At 34.1% G+C, this 16,233-nt stretch overlaps 1 non-coding gene across 1 annotated transcript; it reads right to left on the reverse strand.

The window, feature by feature from the left end:
• Nucleotides 1–2,717: 2,717 nt before the first annotated feature.
• TRNAA-AGC lies at nucleotides 2,718–2,789 on the reverse strand. The gene has a single exon. It is a non-coding gene; the product is annotated as a tRNA-Ala (tRNA).
• Nucleotides 2,790–16,233: the final 13,444 nt, after the last annotated feature.

A 16,233-nucleotide genomic window follows, 5' to 3' on the forward strand; every position in this document is an offset into this window, starting at 1 on the left:
CTCCAGGGACATCCATGTTGCTGCAAATGGCGTTATGTTGTCAGTTTTTATGGCTGAATAGTATTCCATTGTATAAATATACCACATCTTCTTTATCCCCATGCTAAATTCTTGATATATTCTGCTGAATTATTTTTTGGTTCACTCATTCTCTCCTCAACCATTTCTAATATGCTTTTGGTATTTAATTCTCAGTCAGTTTTAATCTTATTTAATGTTCCCAATAACCTTTGAAGCTGTTTCCTAAGATTATCCCCATTATATGAATACAGAAACCATGGCTCTCAATGATTAGGGGATTTGCCCAAGTTCACACAGCTAAATAACAGCCAAACCAGCATTATCATCAGCTGATAAGATTCTTGAAGTTCACTTGGAAAGAAACAAACAAAATGCTAATTGAAGTGCAAAGAAAAACATAGGTCATGACTTTGCTAATTCTTTGTTCCTTGATGAAAATATTGCTAATGATAGAACCAACTGATGCTAGAATGTGAAACCAACATATAAGATGTCAATGTTTATAACTGCTTGACTTTTATATATTGTACATTATGTATATATTTATTTATAGTTTACACATTGTATCTGTATGGATAGGTGAAAATGCACAATTTCTCTGTAGCCCTGATATGAGGAATTGCCAAAGTTTGTGCTAAAATTATGTTGGCTTTATATTAGTTAAAATTGCATCCACTATCTCCAAAAGGGAGAGAAAACCCACTAAAATCCAGAGCTTGATGTATATATATACTCTCTAGGAGAAGATGAGGAGGAAGGGGATGAGGAGGAGGAGGCAAGGAGAGGAAAGAAGGGAAAGAAACAAATGAGAAAACTGAAAAAAAAAAAAAAACCTAAAAAAAAAGTTTGGCTTAAACTTCCTCTCTTTTTCCACCTTGCAAATAGATAAATAACTCAATATTCCTCGTGATATAATGAATGGAAAGACACAAGCAAACCTAAAATCAGAAGAGGGAAAGAATTTATAAGTCTTTACCTATCTATAGCTCACTGAGTTAGAAAATATTGACACGTCAGCTGAAACATGCTTAATAATGGATAAGCAAAGCGCTTTTGTGAATAAACACATCACCATGTTCTTTGCTTTTCTGAAGCTTACTACAGATGTGTATTATCAGAACTCTCTCCCGAGCATTTTTTCAGCACGGTAAAATCTTGCTGTAAAGCACTTTATTAAAATATCAGTTTACATATTTGGAGAGTTGAAGCTTATGTCCCACATTCTTAGTAATAGTGTGCTCTCACTATAATAGATGAAGTAGGAGTATTTGTCTTTATTTTCTAATATCTGAATTAGGTCAGAGTTTTATAGAACAGTCCTTGTTTAGTGAGTGCTATTATCTCTTAGTAGGCAACTTAGTAATATTAATCGATGTCATTGTTTTGTGCCTATTTTTAATTGAACATTTACTGCTTACAACTGAGTATGATCTAAATAAGAATCAACCATGAATAGATTGCTTACACAGAACAACTTGTAGTAATAAAAACTTTTAGAATTACGAATGTTAGTTTATTAAAATTTTGAATATACAAAAGCTTGCAATAATAGAAAGTTGTGGAGTTCCAATCAAAGGGTGGATGCAACATGCAAAAAAGGAAAAAGAAAGAAAAGTTATAAAGTGAGGTGTTATTAAAATACTAAAAATAAAAATCCAATCTCAATAATTACTTTTCTCAACATTAGTAATAAAATAATAAATTAATGAAAACAAACAACATTTCTGTGACTAGTTGGAAAAAATTCCACATTGTGATTTTATAGAATGAAAATTTATTAGTATCAATAATGTATGCCAGTATTTTTTAAATGATTTTAATATGACCTGTGTTTATCTTGATTGTCTCTTTCCTTCCTACCAATGAATTTGAAAACAGTTTTCAGTGTAAATGTGCATATCTTCCAAATTTGATATTGGTCATGCTTTCATATTAAAATCTGACCTAAAAATGCGAAATCAACTTATGAAAATATAATTAGTTAAAAAGCTGTAGAAAAATTCAAGTGAGTCTTTGTACACAAGTCCAAATGAAACATGACTTTAATTTTCTAAGTACAAAAGTTTATTTTTGTTTATTCAAATAAAATTAACTCTACATAGTTTTTTTCGAGATAAAAGCAGAAGTGATCCCTACATCATCCACTTAAAAGACATGTCAAAATTAAAATATGCATTACTGTAACTGGAAGGTGAAGTAGATTTTTCTGTTTCTCATCATGATTGTGTATGGGCTGATAATGGAAGGGGGAAAAATAGCTATTTTAAGGAAAAATAAGATATGCCACATGACACCAAATCATCCAACTGCCTGAATGTCTTAGGCTTTACTGACATTTTCCATTTGGGAACACTGCATATGTACACTCCATAATAACACTTTACCTGTTGTAACTTGTTGGGGCTTCACACTCAGCTATGGCATAAAGAAAAGCTTTAGTTTTAAATTCCTTGGAGACAGCTACCTGAATTTAAACATAAAAATTTTGAGGAATGACAACAACAACAAAAAATAGCTGTATAAACCTTTTAAAAGCAAGACAGAGAAAGAGAGATTCACTTATGAAGCAGCATCTAGATAAAACTCATTATGGGAAATTCCATAGTTTTTTTTTTTTTCCTTTTTTTTTATTTTTATTTTTCTTTTTTCTTCTTCTTTTCAGTGGGGGGAGGTAATTAGATTTATTTACTTTTTTTGGTGGCTACTGGGTATTGAACCCAGGACCTCATGCATGCTAGGCATGCACTCTACCACTGAGCTATACCCACCCCCAACCATAGGTTTAAAAAAAATTTTTTTTTAAAGTGCACACTCTGAATGCTACGGAATCCTCTCTTTTTTCTATGTATTATTATCAAAGTCTAGGGCAATATACACAAGTCAGTTTGAATAAATAGTAGAATATAGTCAATCGATTACTCACATATTATTTTAAAACTAACCATTGGTTTGAGCAATTTAGTTCATGCTTGATTTTCCAAAAGCTGTATATGAGTAGGCACAGCCAAAAAAGAACTTAAAAGTGTTGTTACTTTCTGATGTCAGAATTTGTTTTGATTACATTCTGTTCAATTTTAATAGCCCACAGCTGTGTGACTATAAGGGCTGCCTTCTCCTTTCCCAAAAAACAAACTCTACATGGTAGAAGATAATTTCCTTTAGTGTCACTTGGAACCGCCAAGTAAGAATATAAAATCATAGCATTTAGCCCCAACTTCCTTCCACTCTCTCAGTTCTATAGGAAAGATAAATTCACCAGAGGAACAGTATAAAAAAAAAATCTTACGGTTCTCAAAAAGCAGATTACTGAGGTTACTGTGGCAACCAGTTTTTTAAAAAGCATTGCAATACAGTTTAACCTGAAAGAAGATACTCAAGGTGCTAAAGCCTATTGATTGCTTTGGAGCTGTTATACTTTAGCTACCACTTCTGGGCTATTTTCTTAGAATTGTGAAGATACATCTAAGAAAAGAGTAGCAACCTTCGATGGACAGTTAGGCTAAGCATCCAGCAGTTCAGGTATATATGTTGTGTAGAAAAAAGATTGGAAATGAAATTTAGGTTTTAAAACTGGTTTAACTTTGATAAAAACTTATACTAACTAATTCTTTTTGGCTCATTCATTCCAGCTTCTCTGGGCTGTTGGAAAAAACATCTTTCCTTTTTCTGCTTTGCCTTCCATGTCAGGTTGGGGAAGTCATTTCTATAAGAATTATCTTCCAAGATAATAAAGTAATTTATAGGCTGGCCAAGAATAACACTTGAGGAAAGTGGATTTTTTTTTTCTTCTGCATGGCTAACTGTATTACCTTAGGTAAATGATTTAATCTCTATGTTTTTTTTTTTTTAAGGACAGCTTCTATTCTTTTTTTTTTTCCATTTTTATTCTGTAGAATTATTACAGTTCGACTGCACATACACATTATATTGCATGTAAATACATATAAACATACTGCACTTTTTTTAGTTTTCGTATATGTACTAATTATTGTTTCTAAGAACAGATTAGATCTTTAGCTTTTTAAACTTACATAGTTATGAAAGAAATAAAGCCAACTACAAAATAAGAATCAACAGAATGTGGTAATCCAATCATAAGGGACAGTGAAATGTGCTTACACATATTCAAGAAATCAAAATAATAATTAGTTCATTTGTACCCTTATTATTATTGTTATTATTTTTTAGATTCTTCATATAAATGATGTCATATGGCATTTTTCTTTCTCTTTCCAGCCCACTTCACTTTGAATGACAGTTCAGGTCCATGCATATTGCTGCAAGTGGCATTATTTTATTCTTTTTTATGGCTGAGTAGTGTTCCATTGTATACATGTACCATATCTTCTTTATCCAGTCATCTGTTGATGGACATTTGCGTTGCTTCCGTGTCTTGGCTATCGTAAACAGTGCTGCTATGAACATTGGGGTGCGTGTGTCTTTTTGAATTTTATTTTTCTCAGGATATATGCCCAGGAGTGGGATTGCTGGATCACATGGTAAGTCTATTTTCAGTTTTTTAAGGAACCTCCATACTGTCCTCCATAGCAGCTGCACCTATCTACACTCTCATCAACAGTGTAGGAAGGTTCCCTTTTCTCCACACCCTCTCCAGCATCTATCATTTGTAGACTTTTCAATGATGGCCGTTCTGGATGGTGTGAAATGACATCTCATTGTAGTTTTGATCTGCATTTCTCTAGCAATTAGCTATGCTGAGCATTTTTTCACGTGCCTATTGGCCATTTGTATGTCTTCATTGGAGAATTACTTGTTTAGGTCTTCTTCCCATTTTTGGATTGGGTTGCTTGTTTCTTTTATATTAAGGTGTATGAGCTGTTTTTATATTTTGGAGATTAGTCCCTTGTCAGTCACATCATTTGCAAATATATTCTCCCATTCTGTTAGTTGTCTTTTCATTTTGTTGATGGTATCTTTAGCTGTGCAAAAGCTTTTAAGTTTAATTAGATCCCATTTGTTTATTTTTGCTTTTAATTCCAATACTCCAGAAGCTGGTTCAAAAAATATATTGCTGTAATGTATGTCTGAAGGTGTCCTCCCTATGTTTTCCTCTAGGAGTTTTAGAGTATCTGGTCTTACATTTAGGTCTTTAATCCATTTTGAGTTTATTTTTGTACATGGTGGTAGAAAATGTTCTAATTTCAGTCTTTTACAAGTAGCTGTCCAATTTTCCCAGTACCACTCATTGAAGAAACTGTTTTTTCTCTTGTATATTCTTGCTTGTTTTGTCATAGATTAATTGACCATAGGTGCATAGGTTTATTTCTGGACTTTCCTGTTCCATTGATCTATGTGTCTGGTTTTGTGCCAGTACCATACTGTTTTGATTACTGTAGCTTTGTAGTATAGTCTAAGTCAGGGAGCTTGATTCCCCCAGCTCCATTCTTCTTTTTCAAGATTGTTTTGGCTATTCAAGGTCGAAGAATGTCTTGGTAACTTGATAGGGATTGCATTGAATCTGTAAATTGCCTGGGGCAATATGGTCATTTTAACAATATTGATTCTTCCAATCCAAGAACACGGTATATCTTTCCATTTGCTTATGTCGTCTTCAATTTCCTTCTTTAGTGTCTTATAGTTTTCGGCATACAGGTCTTTTGCCTCCTTGGGTAGGTTTATTTCCAGGTATTTTATTCTTTTTGGCATGATGGTAAATGGTATCATTTCTTTAATTTCCCTTTTTGCTATTTCATTGTTAGTGTATAGAAATGCAACTGATTTCTGTATATTAATTTTGTATCCTGCAAGTTTACCATATTCATTGATGAGTTCTAGTAGTTTTCTGGTTGCTTCTTTAGGGTTTTTCTATGTATAGTATCATGTCTTCTGCAAATAGTGACAGTTTTACTTCTTTGTTTCCAATTTGGATTCCTTCTATTGGTTTTTCTTCTCTGATTGCTATGACTGAGACTTTCAAAACTATGTTGAATAAAAGTGGTGAGAGTGGACATCCTTGTCTTGTTCCTGATCTTGGAATGCTTTCAGCTTTTCCCCATTAAGTATGATGTTAGCTGTAGGTTTGTCATATATGGCGTTTATTATGTTGAGGTATGTTCCGTCTATGCCCACTTTCTGGAGAGTTTTGATCATAAATGAGTGTTGAATTTTATCAAAAGCTTTTTCTGCATCTATTGAGAATATCATATGATTTTTATTCTTCAATTTGTTAATGTGGTGTATCATGTTGATTGATTTGAGTATGTTGAAAAATCCCTGCATCCCTGGGATAAATCTGACTTGATCATGGTGTAGGATCCTTTTAATGCATTGTTGGAGTCGATTTGCTAGTATTTTGTTGAGGATTTTTGCATCTATATTCATAAGTGATATTGGCCCATAATTTTCTCTTTTTGTGATATCTTTGTCTGGCTTTGGTATCATGGTGATGATGGCCTCATAGAATGAGTTTGGAAGTGTTCCTTCCTCTGCAAGTTTTTGGAATAGTTTCAGAAGAATAGGTGTTAACTCTTCTCTAAATGTTTGGTAGAATTCACCTGTGAAGCCATCTGGTCCTAGACTTTTGTTTGTTGGGAGATTTTTAATTGCTGATTCAATTTCAGTACTGGTAATTGGTCTATTCATATTGTCTACTTCTTCCTGATTTAGTCTTGGCAGATTGTACCTTTCTAAGAAATTGTCCATTTCTTCTGCACTGTCATCTTTTTTTTGCTGTATAGTTGCTCATAGTATCCTCTTATGATTCCTTGTATTTCTGTGGTGTGATCTCTCTGTTCTTTTTTTCCCAATTTACCAATGGGAGTATTTCAGGACACAAGTATGGAAATAGAACATACTGTAAGTTTTCTGGTTGGATATAATAAAGTTAGAGAATTTTTGATATATATCCTCTTCTCAAATCTCTTCATAAGGTAAATGTAAAGATCAAAATGGAGAATAAAAAATATGACAAATAGTTGCCTCAGCCCCATGTAACCAAGAGTGAGAAGTCAGAACTGAAACAATATTGGGGGTTACCAGAGCCACCTGAGACCTCTTAAAAGTTAAGAACCAACATTCTGAAAGGCATAACCAGTAATCCTTTGATTAGAACACACTGAGATCCAGAATCACAGGAAAGCTTGAGGACGTCCCTGCAGAGGCCCCAGTATGAGAACACAGCACCGCAGGTGAGGGGAGCTAAAGGAAAACATGTTTCCTGACAGACCATAACCAATTTCTCTTTGATGGGGAGCAGAATTTGCCACCCTAAAATATGTCTTTGGCATAAGGATTATCTTGAGCTGGATATTTTTTAAGAAATAGCAGACACAGGAAAATCTTGAAAAACCAAGTAGAAGTTACTCATTTTAAGGGACACTTACATTTATAGGAGGAATCTCCAATCATAAGGGTGTCTCCCTCTCTATACCAGGAAGAGAAGAGGCATTTAGAGTCATATAAATGTCTAGAAACTTTTCAGTGGAGAAGACATGGACTTAAATCTTACCCTTATTTACTATGTTTTGCTTGGTTACCTCCCCTAAGTAGCTTCCCTCCCTGCCAACATGTTCTTCTGTCTTTAGCTGGAGATGGTATTTCAGGTTGTGGCTTGGGCCATTTCAGAGTTATTCACTTTTCCTGGGTATCTCCCTGGTATTCAGGAGGAATACATGTTGTTAAACTTTTGTGGGTTTTTTTTTTTCCTGTTAATCTTTTTATTATAGGAAGTCTCAGCCAAGAACCTAGAAGTGTAGAGAGAAAATCATTTTCCTCCCCCACAGGGCATACAAGATCAGACTATGAAAAGCAATTGTACTTCTTTATATTAGCAATGATCACTCTGAAAATCAAATGAAGAAACAATTTCATTCATAGTAGTATCAAAAAGGATAAAAACTTTAGAAATGAATATACCAAAAGAAATATAAGATTTATATATTGAAAACTATGAAATATTTCTGAAATACATTAAAGAATATCTAAATAATGGAGATGGTCATAAATTGGAAGACTCAGTAGTGTTGAGATGGTGATCTTCTTTGAATTGATTTATTAATTCCTGGCAATTCTTCTTAAAATCCCAGCAGTTTTTGTTGTTGTTTGTTGTTGTTGTTATTGTTGTTGTTTGTGGTTTTTTGGCAGAAACTGGCAAGCTGATCATACAATTTTACTGGAAAAGTGAAAGGTCTAGAATAGCCAAAACAATTGAAAAAGAACAAAATATAGTTTAATTTTAAAACTTAGTATAAAGCCATAATAATCAAGGTAGTGTGGTATTAGTTCAAGGATAAGTAAATAGACCAATGGAACAGAATTAAGAGTCCAGAAAAAAATTTTACATTTATGGACAATTGATTTTCAACAAAGATATTGTTGCTGAACAAAAGTTTCTGTGCCCAATGCACAGTGAATCCAAACAAACAGAAATGTTGTTTGGATCAGAGTAAGGTTTATTGCAAGGCCAAGCAAGGAGAACAGGTGGCTTGCACTCAAAAACCCTGAACTTCCCAAAGGTTTTTGGGGAAAAGTTTTTATAGGCAAAATTTGGGGTGAGGACAGCAGGGTGTGTGACTTCCTTCTGATTTGTTGGTGTTGAGGTAACAGGGTAGTGTTCCAAGAATCTTGTGCTCAGCCTGAGTTGCCATCCTTCACCTGATTGGGGCCTTAATTCCTACAGAAGAACTCAAAGATATTATTATGAATATCCCTTGAGGAAGAACCAGGACCCTGTTTTAATTGCTGCACTATTGTTTCTTGATTGTTCCTCCTTTGTTTCTGCATTCCCTCACTTCCCTGATGAGCATATGTTTGAATCTGCCCCTTGGAACTCAGGGAAGGTCTAAGAGGCTGAATGAAGCCTATTTCCTATAAAAGATTTGGGGCACAGAAAGTATTTGTACCTGGGAGAGCCCCACAGGGTCCTGCTCCATTTCAATATGAATGTAATGCAATGAGGAAAGGATAGTGTTTTCAAGAAATGATGCTGACCTGAAACTAATATAATGTTACATGTCAGTTATACTTCAATTAAAAAAAGGAAGGGAGGAGGGAAGGAAGGAAGCAAAAAAAAAAAACAAAAAAAAACCAAAAAACAAAAAAAAACTTAGACTCTTGTACGGCAGTAAGATTTGCCACAGTATAATGTGTCTCTTTGGCATCAGGATTAATTTAGGCTGAATATTTTTAAGACACAGAAGACTTGGAAAGTTTTCCTTGTTACCTCCCCTTGCACTGCCTAAAAGAATTTAAATAAAAGACCCCTTCCAGGAATAGAGCTTTACCAGAGATATCTACAAAGACTACGGACTAGGTGTGGTGGGGGAGACTGGATAGGGCTTAGAGATTGAGTCCACTCTATGTCCCATTGTCTCTGCCTGACCCAGAAAATATTTATTTACCAAACATTTGATTTCCTATCTCTGTGTGAATTGCCTTCTTCCCCTTTGAAATTCCAAAACACTACTGCCAACATCTTCTTTCATCTTTAGCTGAAGATGGTATGTAACTTGAGGACGTTGACCATTCTGGCAAGTTATTCAATCTTCTTAGGTCTCTCCCATGTTATTAAACTTTGTTTGATTTCCTCCTGTTAATCTATCTCATGTCAATTTTATTCTTAGACTAGCCAAAAGAACTTAGAAGGGTAGAGGAAAAATGTCTTCTTCCCCAACACATCCAATGATTGAACAATTTTTGAGCATGTATCAATTTTATATTAGTAAACCAATTATTTTAAAAAGGTTTTAAAATAACTCATGTGAAAATCAAGATGTTTTCAATGACATTATTGTTACTAGTAACAAATCTAAGTGGAAAGGCATTTAAAAAAATCAGTTTTGAATCTATGGTATATTGATTTCCCTAAAGTTGTTGCCAAAAGATTGGCTCCTGTACCTGATGAGCCAAACTGAAAGTCAGAGAATGGATCTTAGAGCACAGAAGAAAAGAGACAGCTTTATTACTTTGCCAGGCAAAGGGGACTCACTGCAGACTACTGCCTTCAAAACCATGAACCCATCTTGGGGATGGGGTAGGGTGATTATATAGCCATAGCTCAAATAATAAAACATCGATAACAATCAACAGAATCATTTTCCCATCATAAGATTTAAAGTGGTGTCATGATGCCTCCAAGCAACCAATTCTACAGAGACTGGCGGTTGTCATTTTGTTGTTTTCAAACTCTTTATCTCATAAGCACTCAAGGAGTGATCTTCTTGGTAATTCAGGTTATTTTCTAATGTTACAGTTCCTTGACTTTCTCCCTGGAGAACAACTCAGAAACCAAGTATGATTATTACTTTCAATTACTGGAATAAAGCAGAAACAGTAAAATTAATAGCTTTATTTTAACAATGCGCCTGGAGCTGTGAGTAGCAACTGGTCAGTCAGGTTAGTTGACCGTTTTAAGGGCAAGCGTAATAATAACCAATCTGTTAGTCTAAGTGTGGCCATTTTTATTAACTCTCCTTCAGTCATGTAGGTAATATTATTCTTAAAAAGTACACTGAGAACAAAGAAATCTATCTTATCTTACATTTTTAAGAAAATGTTGCAAAGAGACTTTTTTTTTTTAATATTCTTGCATTCGGTGTTGACTACTTATACTAGGACAAGAAATGCCTAAATTTAGGGCTTAATAGTGCCATACACACACATATACACAGACAAATATATGTATATATAAAATAAGCATTGATTTTATTCAAACTCTATAAATCCAAAATAAATAAGATTTTAAAACTATATATAATAGTAGTATAACTAAGTTCATAAAAACCTTACACATTATTTGATAAATTTTGGTTACTTTCCTTTTCCTGCAGATGGTACCAATAGTTCCAGCTTACAGCTATCTTTTCCCACACCACAGTTATATTCAAATGGCCATGATGGAGTAATCTCATGAACAGTTTTCATCAGAGTTTCCTTAAAAGGGTCCTTAATCTGCAGTAGTAACTAACCAAGATTTTCCTGCTAACCAAAATGTTTCCTAACTTCACAAGTAGTTAAAGAACTATGGTTCCCAGATTAGCAGCATCAGCATCACCTGGAAATTTGTTAGGGATAAAAATGTGGGGGCCCCATCTCAGACCTACTAAATCAGAAACTTATGTGTATAAAGTTTAACACTGAGCCCTCTAGTTGATTCTGATGACTCCTTAACTTTGAGAACCCCTGCTCTGGTCTTTAACCGACTCTGTTCCCCAAAGCCTTTTCTTACCTCTTTTTCCTTTCTCCTCATATGTCTTATTCTAACCAGCGGGTCCAAAGGGGTTATTATTTGTCCTCATGACAGTACTTAGCACTAAGGCTCTATTTTTAACTCTAGGGTTATGGGGTATACCAGTTTACAGTTTCACACATTCAGAAGAAAAGAAACCAAGAGACTTCATCAAGATAATAACATTTATTTACACTGGAGTCCAGACCTCTAAATGTCCATGGTCTGTTTTGCCCTCTAAAAGAACATGATTCTGGAGATTTTACTTCTTTGTTTCCACAACTCTTTTTTCACTGTTCTCCTTTCTCCTAGAAAAGGAGACAGAGGGAGTGGAGATGAAAAATCAAAGAAAAATTAATGGTTCTCACAAATGAAAATACCTATGGTTGTATACTTTGAATTTTTTTCTACAATTTATGTATTTTTAGTAATACAAAAAAGCTATCTGAACTATTTGGAAACTTTGAATTTGAAAAAGATATTTGAAATTCTTTCAATTTGAGCATCACCATCACTGGATTAAGCTATATTCCTCACATTGTTTCTAATGAAGCAAGAATTACTGTGGTTAACTTTGCAACCACATATATTAGCCAGTGCATTATTACCTTTTTTTTTTTTTTTTGCTTTTTTGCTTTTTTATATGTATTTTCCCCCTCAAACTATTAAAAAAAGAAATATGGAAGGTGCATCTTGGCATTTCTGTGAAAAAATCAGTTTATAAAATTCCATTCTCTGTACTTATATGACACACAAATCATTCCCTATTTCCCTGGAAAGATATACTGCTTTCAGGTAAATTAACATTTTCTCTGGAAGAAACTATACTAGTTTTCATCTTCTTAAATTATATTTATATTCTCATTTCTAGAGCTTCAATTTATCGAAAATTTATTGATTTGGGTTAAAAAGTGACCTCAAATATATTTCAAAATTGATGTTTAGAAATCTGTAAGTTTTGAAAGAAAAAAGCACTAAGTAAACAAAATATCTTTTTCTTGTTAAGAAATAAAATTCCTGTTATTTTTTATGCTTTAAAAATATCTAGCTGTATTAGTTATCTATTACTATGTAACAAATTTCTCCAGAATTTAGTAGGTGAAAACAACAAAATTTATAATCTCAGTTTCTGTGAGTTAGGAATGTGGAAGGAGCTTAGCTTGTTGCCTTTGGCTAAAGGTCTCTTATGAGACTGCAGTTAAGCTTTTGTCCCATTGGCTAGGGCTGCTCATCTGCAATGTTAAAAGATGTGAGGATGGGGATCTACACTCACGTGGATGTTGGTAGGCCTCATTCCCTTTGCAGGGAAGCTTCCCCATAGGACTTCCTCACAGCATGGAAGCAGGCTTCCTCCAGGATAAGCAATGCAAAAAAAAAAAAAAAAAAGGAAGATAGAACACTCAAAACAAAAACCACTATCTTTTTTATAAACTAGTATCAGAAGTCACATTTCATCACTTCTGCTGTACTCTATTAGAAGTGATTCCGTAAATCCAGCACAGTCTCAAGGGGAGAAGATTGCACAGGAGTGTAAATACCAGGAAGCAGGGATTATTGGGAATCAATTTAGAGGCTACTCACCACATTAGCATACAAACAAAATTATATCATTCTTTCCTCTCCAGATTCACAAAATTCCCTAGTGAACTAGGAATAGTAGATTCTTCTTCACAAACTCTGGATTTGCTTTGTTGGGAAATTACTTTATACATAATTTGATATTGTTGAGCTATAACTAAAAGAAGGTGCTACAAAATTCCATGTACTTTTTTGAAGCATGAAGACTGGAATTTTAGGAAGAGATAGAAATAGAGACAATAGTGGTGGAGATGGAGAAAGCAGAGATAGAGATATAGTATGTATATAGCTATCAACATAGATATATAGATATTAAGATAGATAATATATGACTGCATCATTAATATATGTCAGGAAACAGACTGTATACTCAAAAGTGTTTAACTGGAAAATAGATTTTTAAAGGGTCTATTTTTAGAGATGTGAACAGAGTTAGGGGATCTAACAAGGGACTAGTGACAACAGAAAGCCATTATGGCCCCTGGGCCAGAAGAGAAAGAGGAGGAAAAGGTGTTATCTTAATTTGGTGAAAGCTAGAGCCTTGGAAGAAGGAGTGCATATTAAAGATGATATGCATATGAGACACCTGGGAATCTTATTTAAATGCAGATTCTGATTCAGCAAGCCTGGAGTCAGCCAGAGATTCTGTGTTCCTAACAAGTTGCCCAGTGATGCTGATGCCCTTGGTCCAAGGATCATACTTGGAATAACAAGGGCCTAGCTACTCAATCCTTGCAGAACCTCAAATGCTCAGGGAAGAAATATAAAGAATGAACACACCAGTTACTCTCTCCTCTCTGCCCACTTTCTAGAAGTGCCTCTCATTGTCTAAATCTAACCAAAAGCCAAAGGCAAAGACTAGGTGATTTAGTTTATGAGGATAGTCTTCCTGGGGCCCAGAGCAGAGTAAAGAGAGCCACAAAATATATAGCCTTGCACAGTTTCCTCACACGTGCACATCAGTACTGGGCTAAATACCCAAGAAGACCCATCCGTGGAGCTTCAGTCTTCTCTGTCTCTCTGTAGTCTAAGGTAGTCTGTCCTATGAACTCTAGCAGCTTTGGTTTCCCCAGATTCTCACCTGTGTCCTCAATTGAGGGTCTGCTGGGCTCCACCCAGGTTCCCCTCCCTTAACTATGTTTTTGTTATTTCCGGTTTTGTTATTATTGTTGCTATTTTCAAGATTTTCCATTTTTGTATAATTTCAATAGATTGTTATTTTGTTATTTTAGGTAAGTCCAGTCTGTTACTACATCTGACTGGAAGTAGAAGTCCTTTGCATGAGTTATTGTTTGTGATCTATTACCTTATCAGAGGTATTCTTGGTTACAGAAACATATTTTTGATATACAGATTGAATCTAATGGTACTTCTCTTTGAAGGAGGATGAAACCAAGAGGTTGGATAAAATATTGTCTTTTGAAATTTAAAAGGCAAGATTATATTAGTATTTCATATTTATTATTTAAAGTCAGAAGTAGGGGGAAGTGTATCAGTAACTGACCTCCCACTTTCCTACATTCCTATTCAACTCTCATTTCCTTAGTAGTTTTACAAATTATTCAGCCCTTGTTAGGGATATTTTAAGACCTATCATGGTCCAAGTTAAGAATTCAAGATATCTTATAGGTATAAGTAAAATAAATCAAGAATGTATAATTTAGAGGTAGGTAAAGAAAAATAAAGTCAAAGCAAAAACAAGAATAATTCATATAATGTGCCACGAATCCCATACAAAATTTCACATTATATACTGATTAGAATAGTGGTTATCTTTTGTGGGGTACTGACAGGAAAAGGATATGGAGACAAAATTTTGGGGTGTTACATTCTCTATTTTGAACTGGGTGGTAAATTTGTGGGCATAAAAACTCACATAACATAAAAATTCATCAGTCTGTACACTTAAGATTTGTGTACTTTATTGTATGGAAATCATATCTCATTGAAAAAGTAATTCAAAGTTACTTGATTCCTGCATATTTATCACAGATGTAACTGAAATTTACCTCTGAGCTCCCTAGCAGTCAATAAATTATAAAGGGACATTTATTTAATTTTACAAATCATAGTACAGAAAAGAAAAGGAAACATGTTGTATCATAATTAACTATAACCTAGTTCTTCAAAATATTTGTCTATAAACAACTGCACACAAATATCTGCTTTTGTTATCTATGTTCTGGTGGAGGGGGAGAAGGAAAGAGGTTACTGAGTGTAGATTGAGTTATATAAACAATATATAAAGTTAATTAACCAAACTTGCTTAATATTATTTCTTGTACCTTTCTTAAATACACTCTAAAACCATGTCCTAATTGTTTCAGGAAATAAAGGGTCATAGCTGTCCTGGGACTAAACAGGAAATGATTCACCCAGCTATTGTGGAATGTGTTGAACATTCCACAAAAATTCCTTTCCCCTTTCTGAGAGTGATACCTTGAATCAAAGAGCTCATAAACGGCCGTGTAAGGCTTCCTGCAATTTCCTGTAACATTATATAGTGTGTTACACGTTCATGAAAACTCCCTTATCATTTGTAACCTAATAATGTAGAGCAAGTGTTCTTAAGTAATCAGGAATGTCTTAGCCTCAATTGAATCAGCTATCCACACAAGCAGAAGAAATGACTTAAAAACTGGAAAGCATAATTGAAATAGGCTGGCCTAGAGAATTTATAGAGCTATAAAAAAGTATAATCTCTTGGAATAAATGTGAAGATTTGTGTGTATTTGTCAGCATTAAAATCACAATCCTCAAAGCAGTACTAATCTGGCACCAATAAAAAGTGATGTCAGAACTGTTCCTTTCTCACTCATTTTCTCCTCAGTGTTGAGATGATAAAATAAATTTGTTTTAAGTTAAGCCTTTAACTAGTTTTAGACAATGTTCAGAACAACAAATGGCTGGTTGCCCATTAACAAATATTGTGGGATGGGATAGGAAGAAGCAAGTAAAAATCAGAAGGAAATTAGATTTCTTCTAGTACTTTCCCTCTCCTAAGATAATCTTGCTGTTCCTTGACCTCCTGAACTAAAGTTTCATTAATTTTTAATGAGTTCAGAAAGCAGGAGACCTTTCAACTATGTTCCTAAAATAATAACTAACAATAATATTTATTTTTCTTTCAACAACAAAGTGATTTTAAGTAAAATTATTATAATTTTAATAATAATTAAAAGCAAACAGAAACTGCTTTCAGTTTCACAGTTAGTAAAAAGTCACTGCTTTTAATATAGTAACATTTATTGTCAATGAGGATAATTTCCTTTTCTTTCCAAAAGAGCATTTTAACAAAGCTATTCAAAGTAATTGTGATCACTGGAATGTTTTGCTTTTGAGCAATATTTATGACAAGCAGAGATGCAACCATGTAATAATAAAAGGCGTTGTACTACGTTACTTCAGGCTAAATTGCAGTGTCCTTCTTATGGAATTACAAACTCTAC

This window comes from Camelus ferus, chromosome X (genome assembly GCF_009834535.1).
Source record: "Camelus ferus isolate YT-003-E chromosome X, BCGSAC_Cfer_1.0, whole genome shotgun sequence".
NCBI lineage: Eukaryota > Metazoa > Chordata > Mammalia > Artiodactyla > Camelidae > Camelus > Camelus ferus.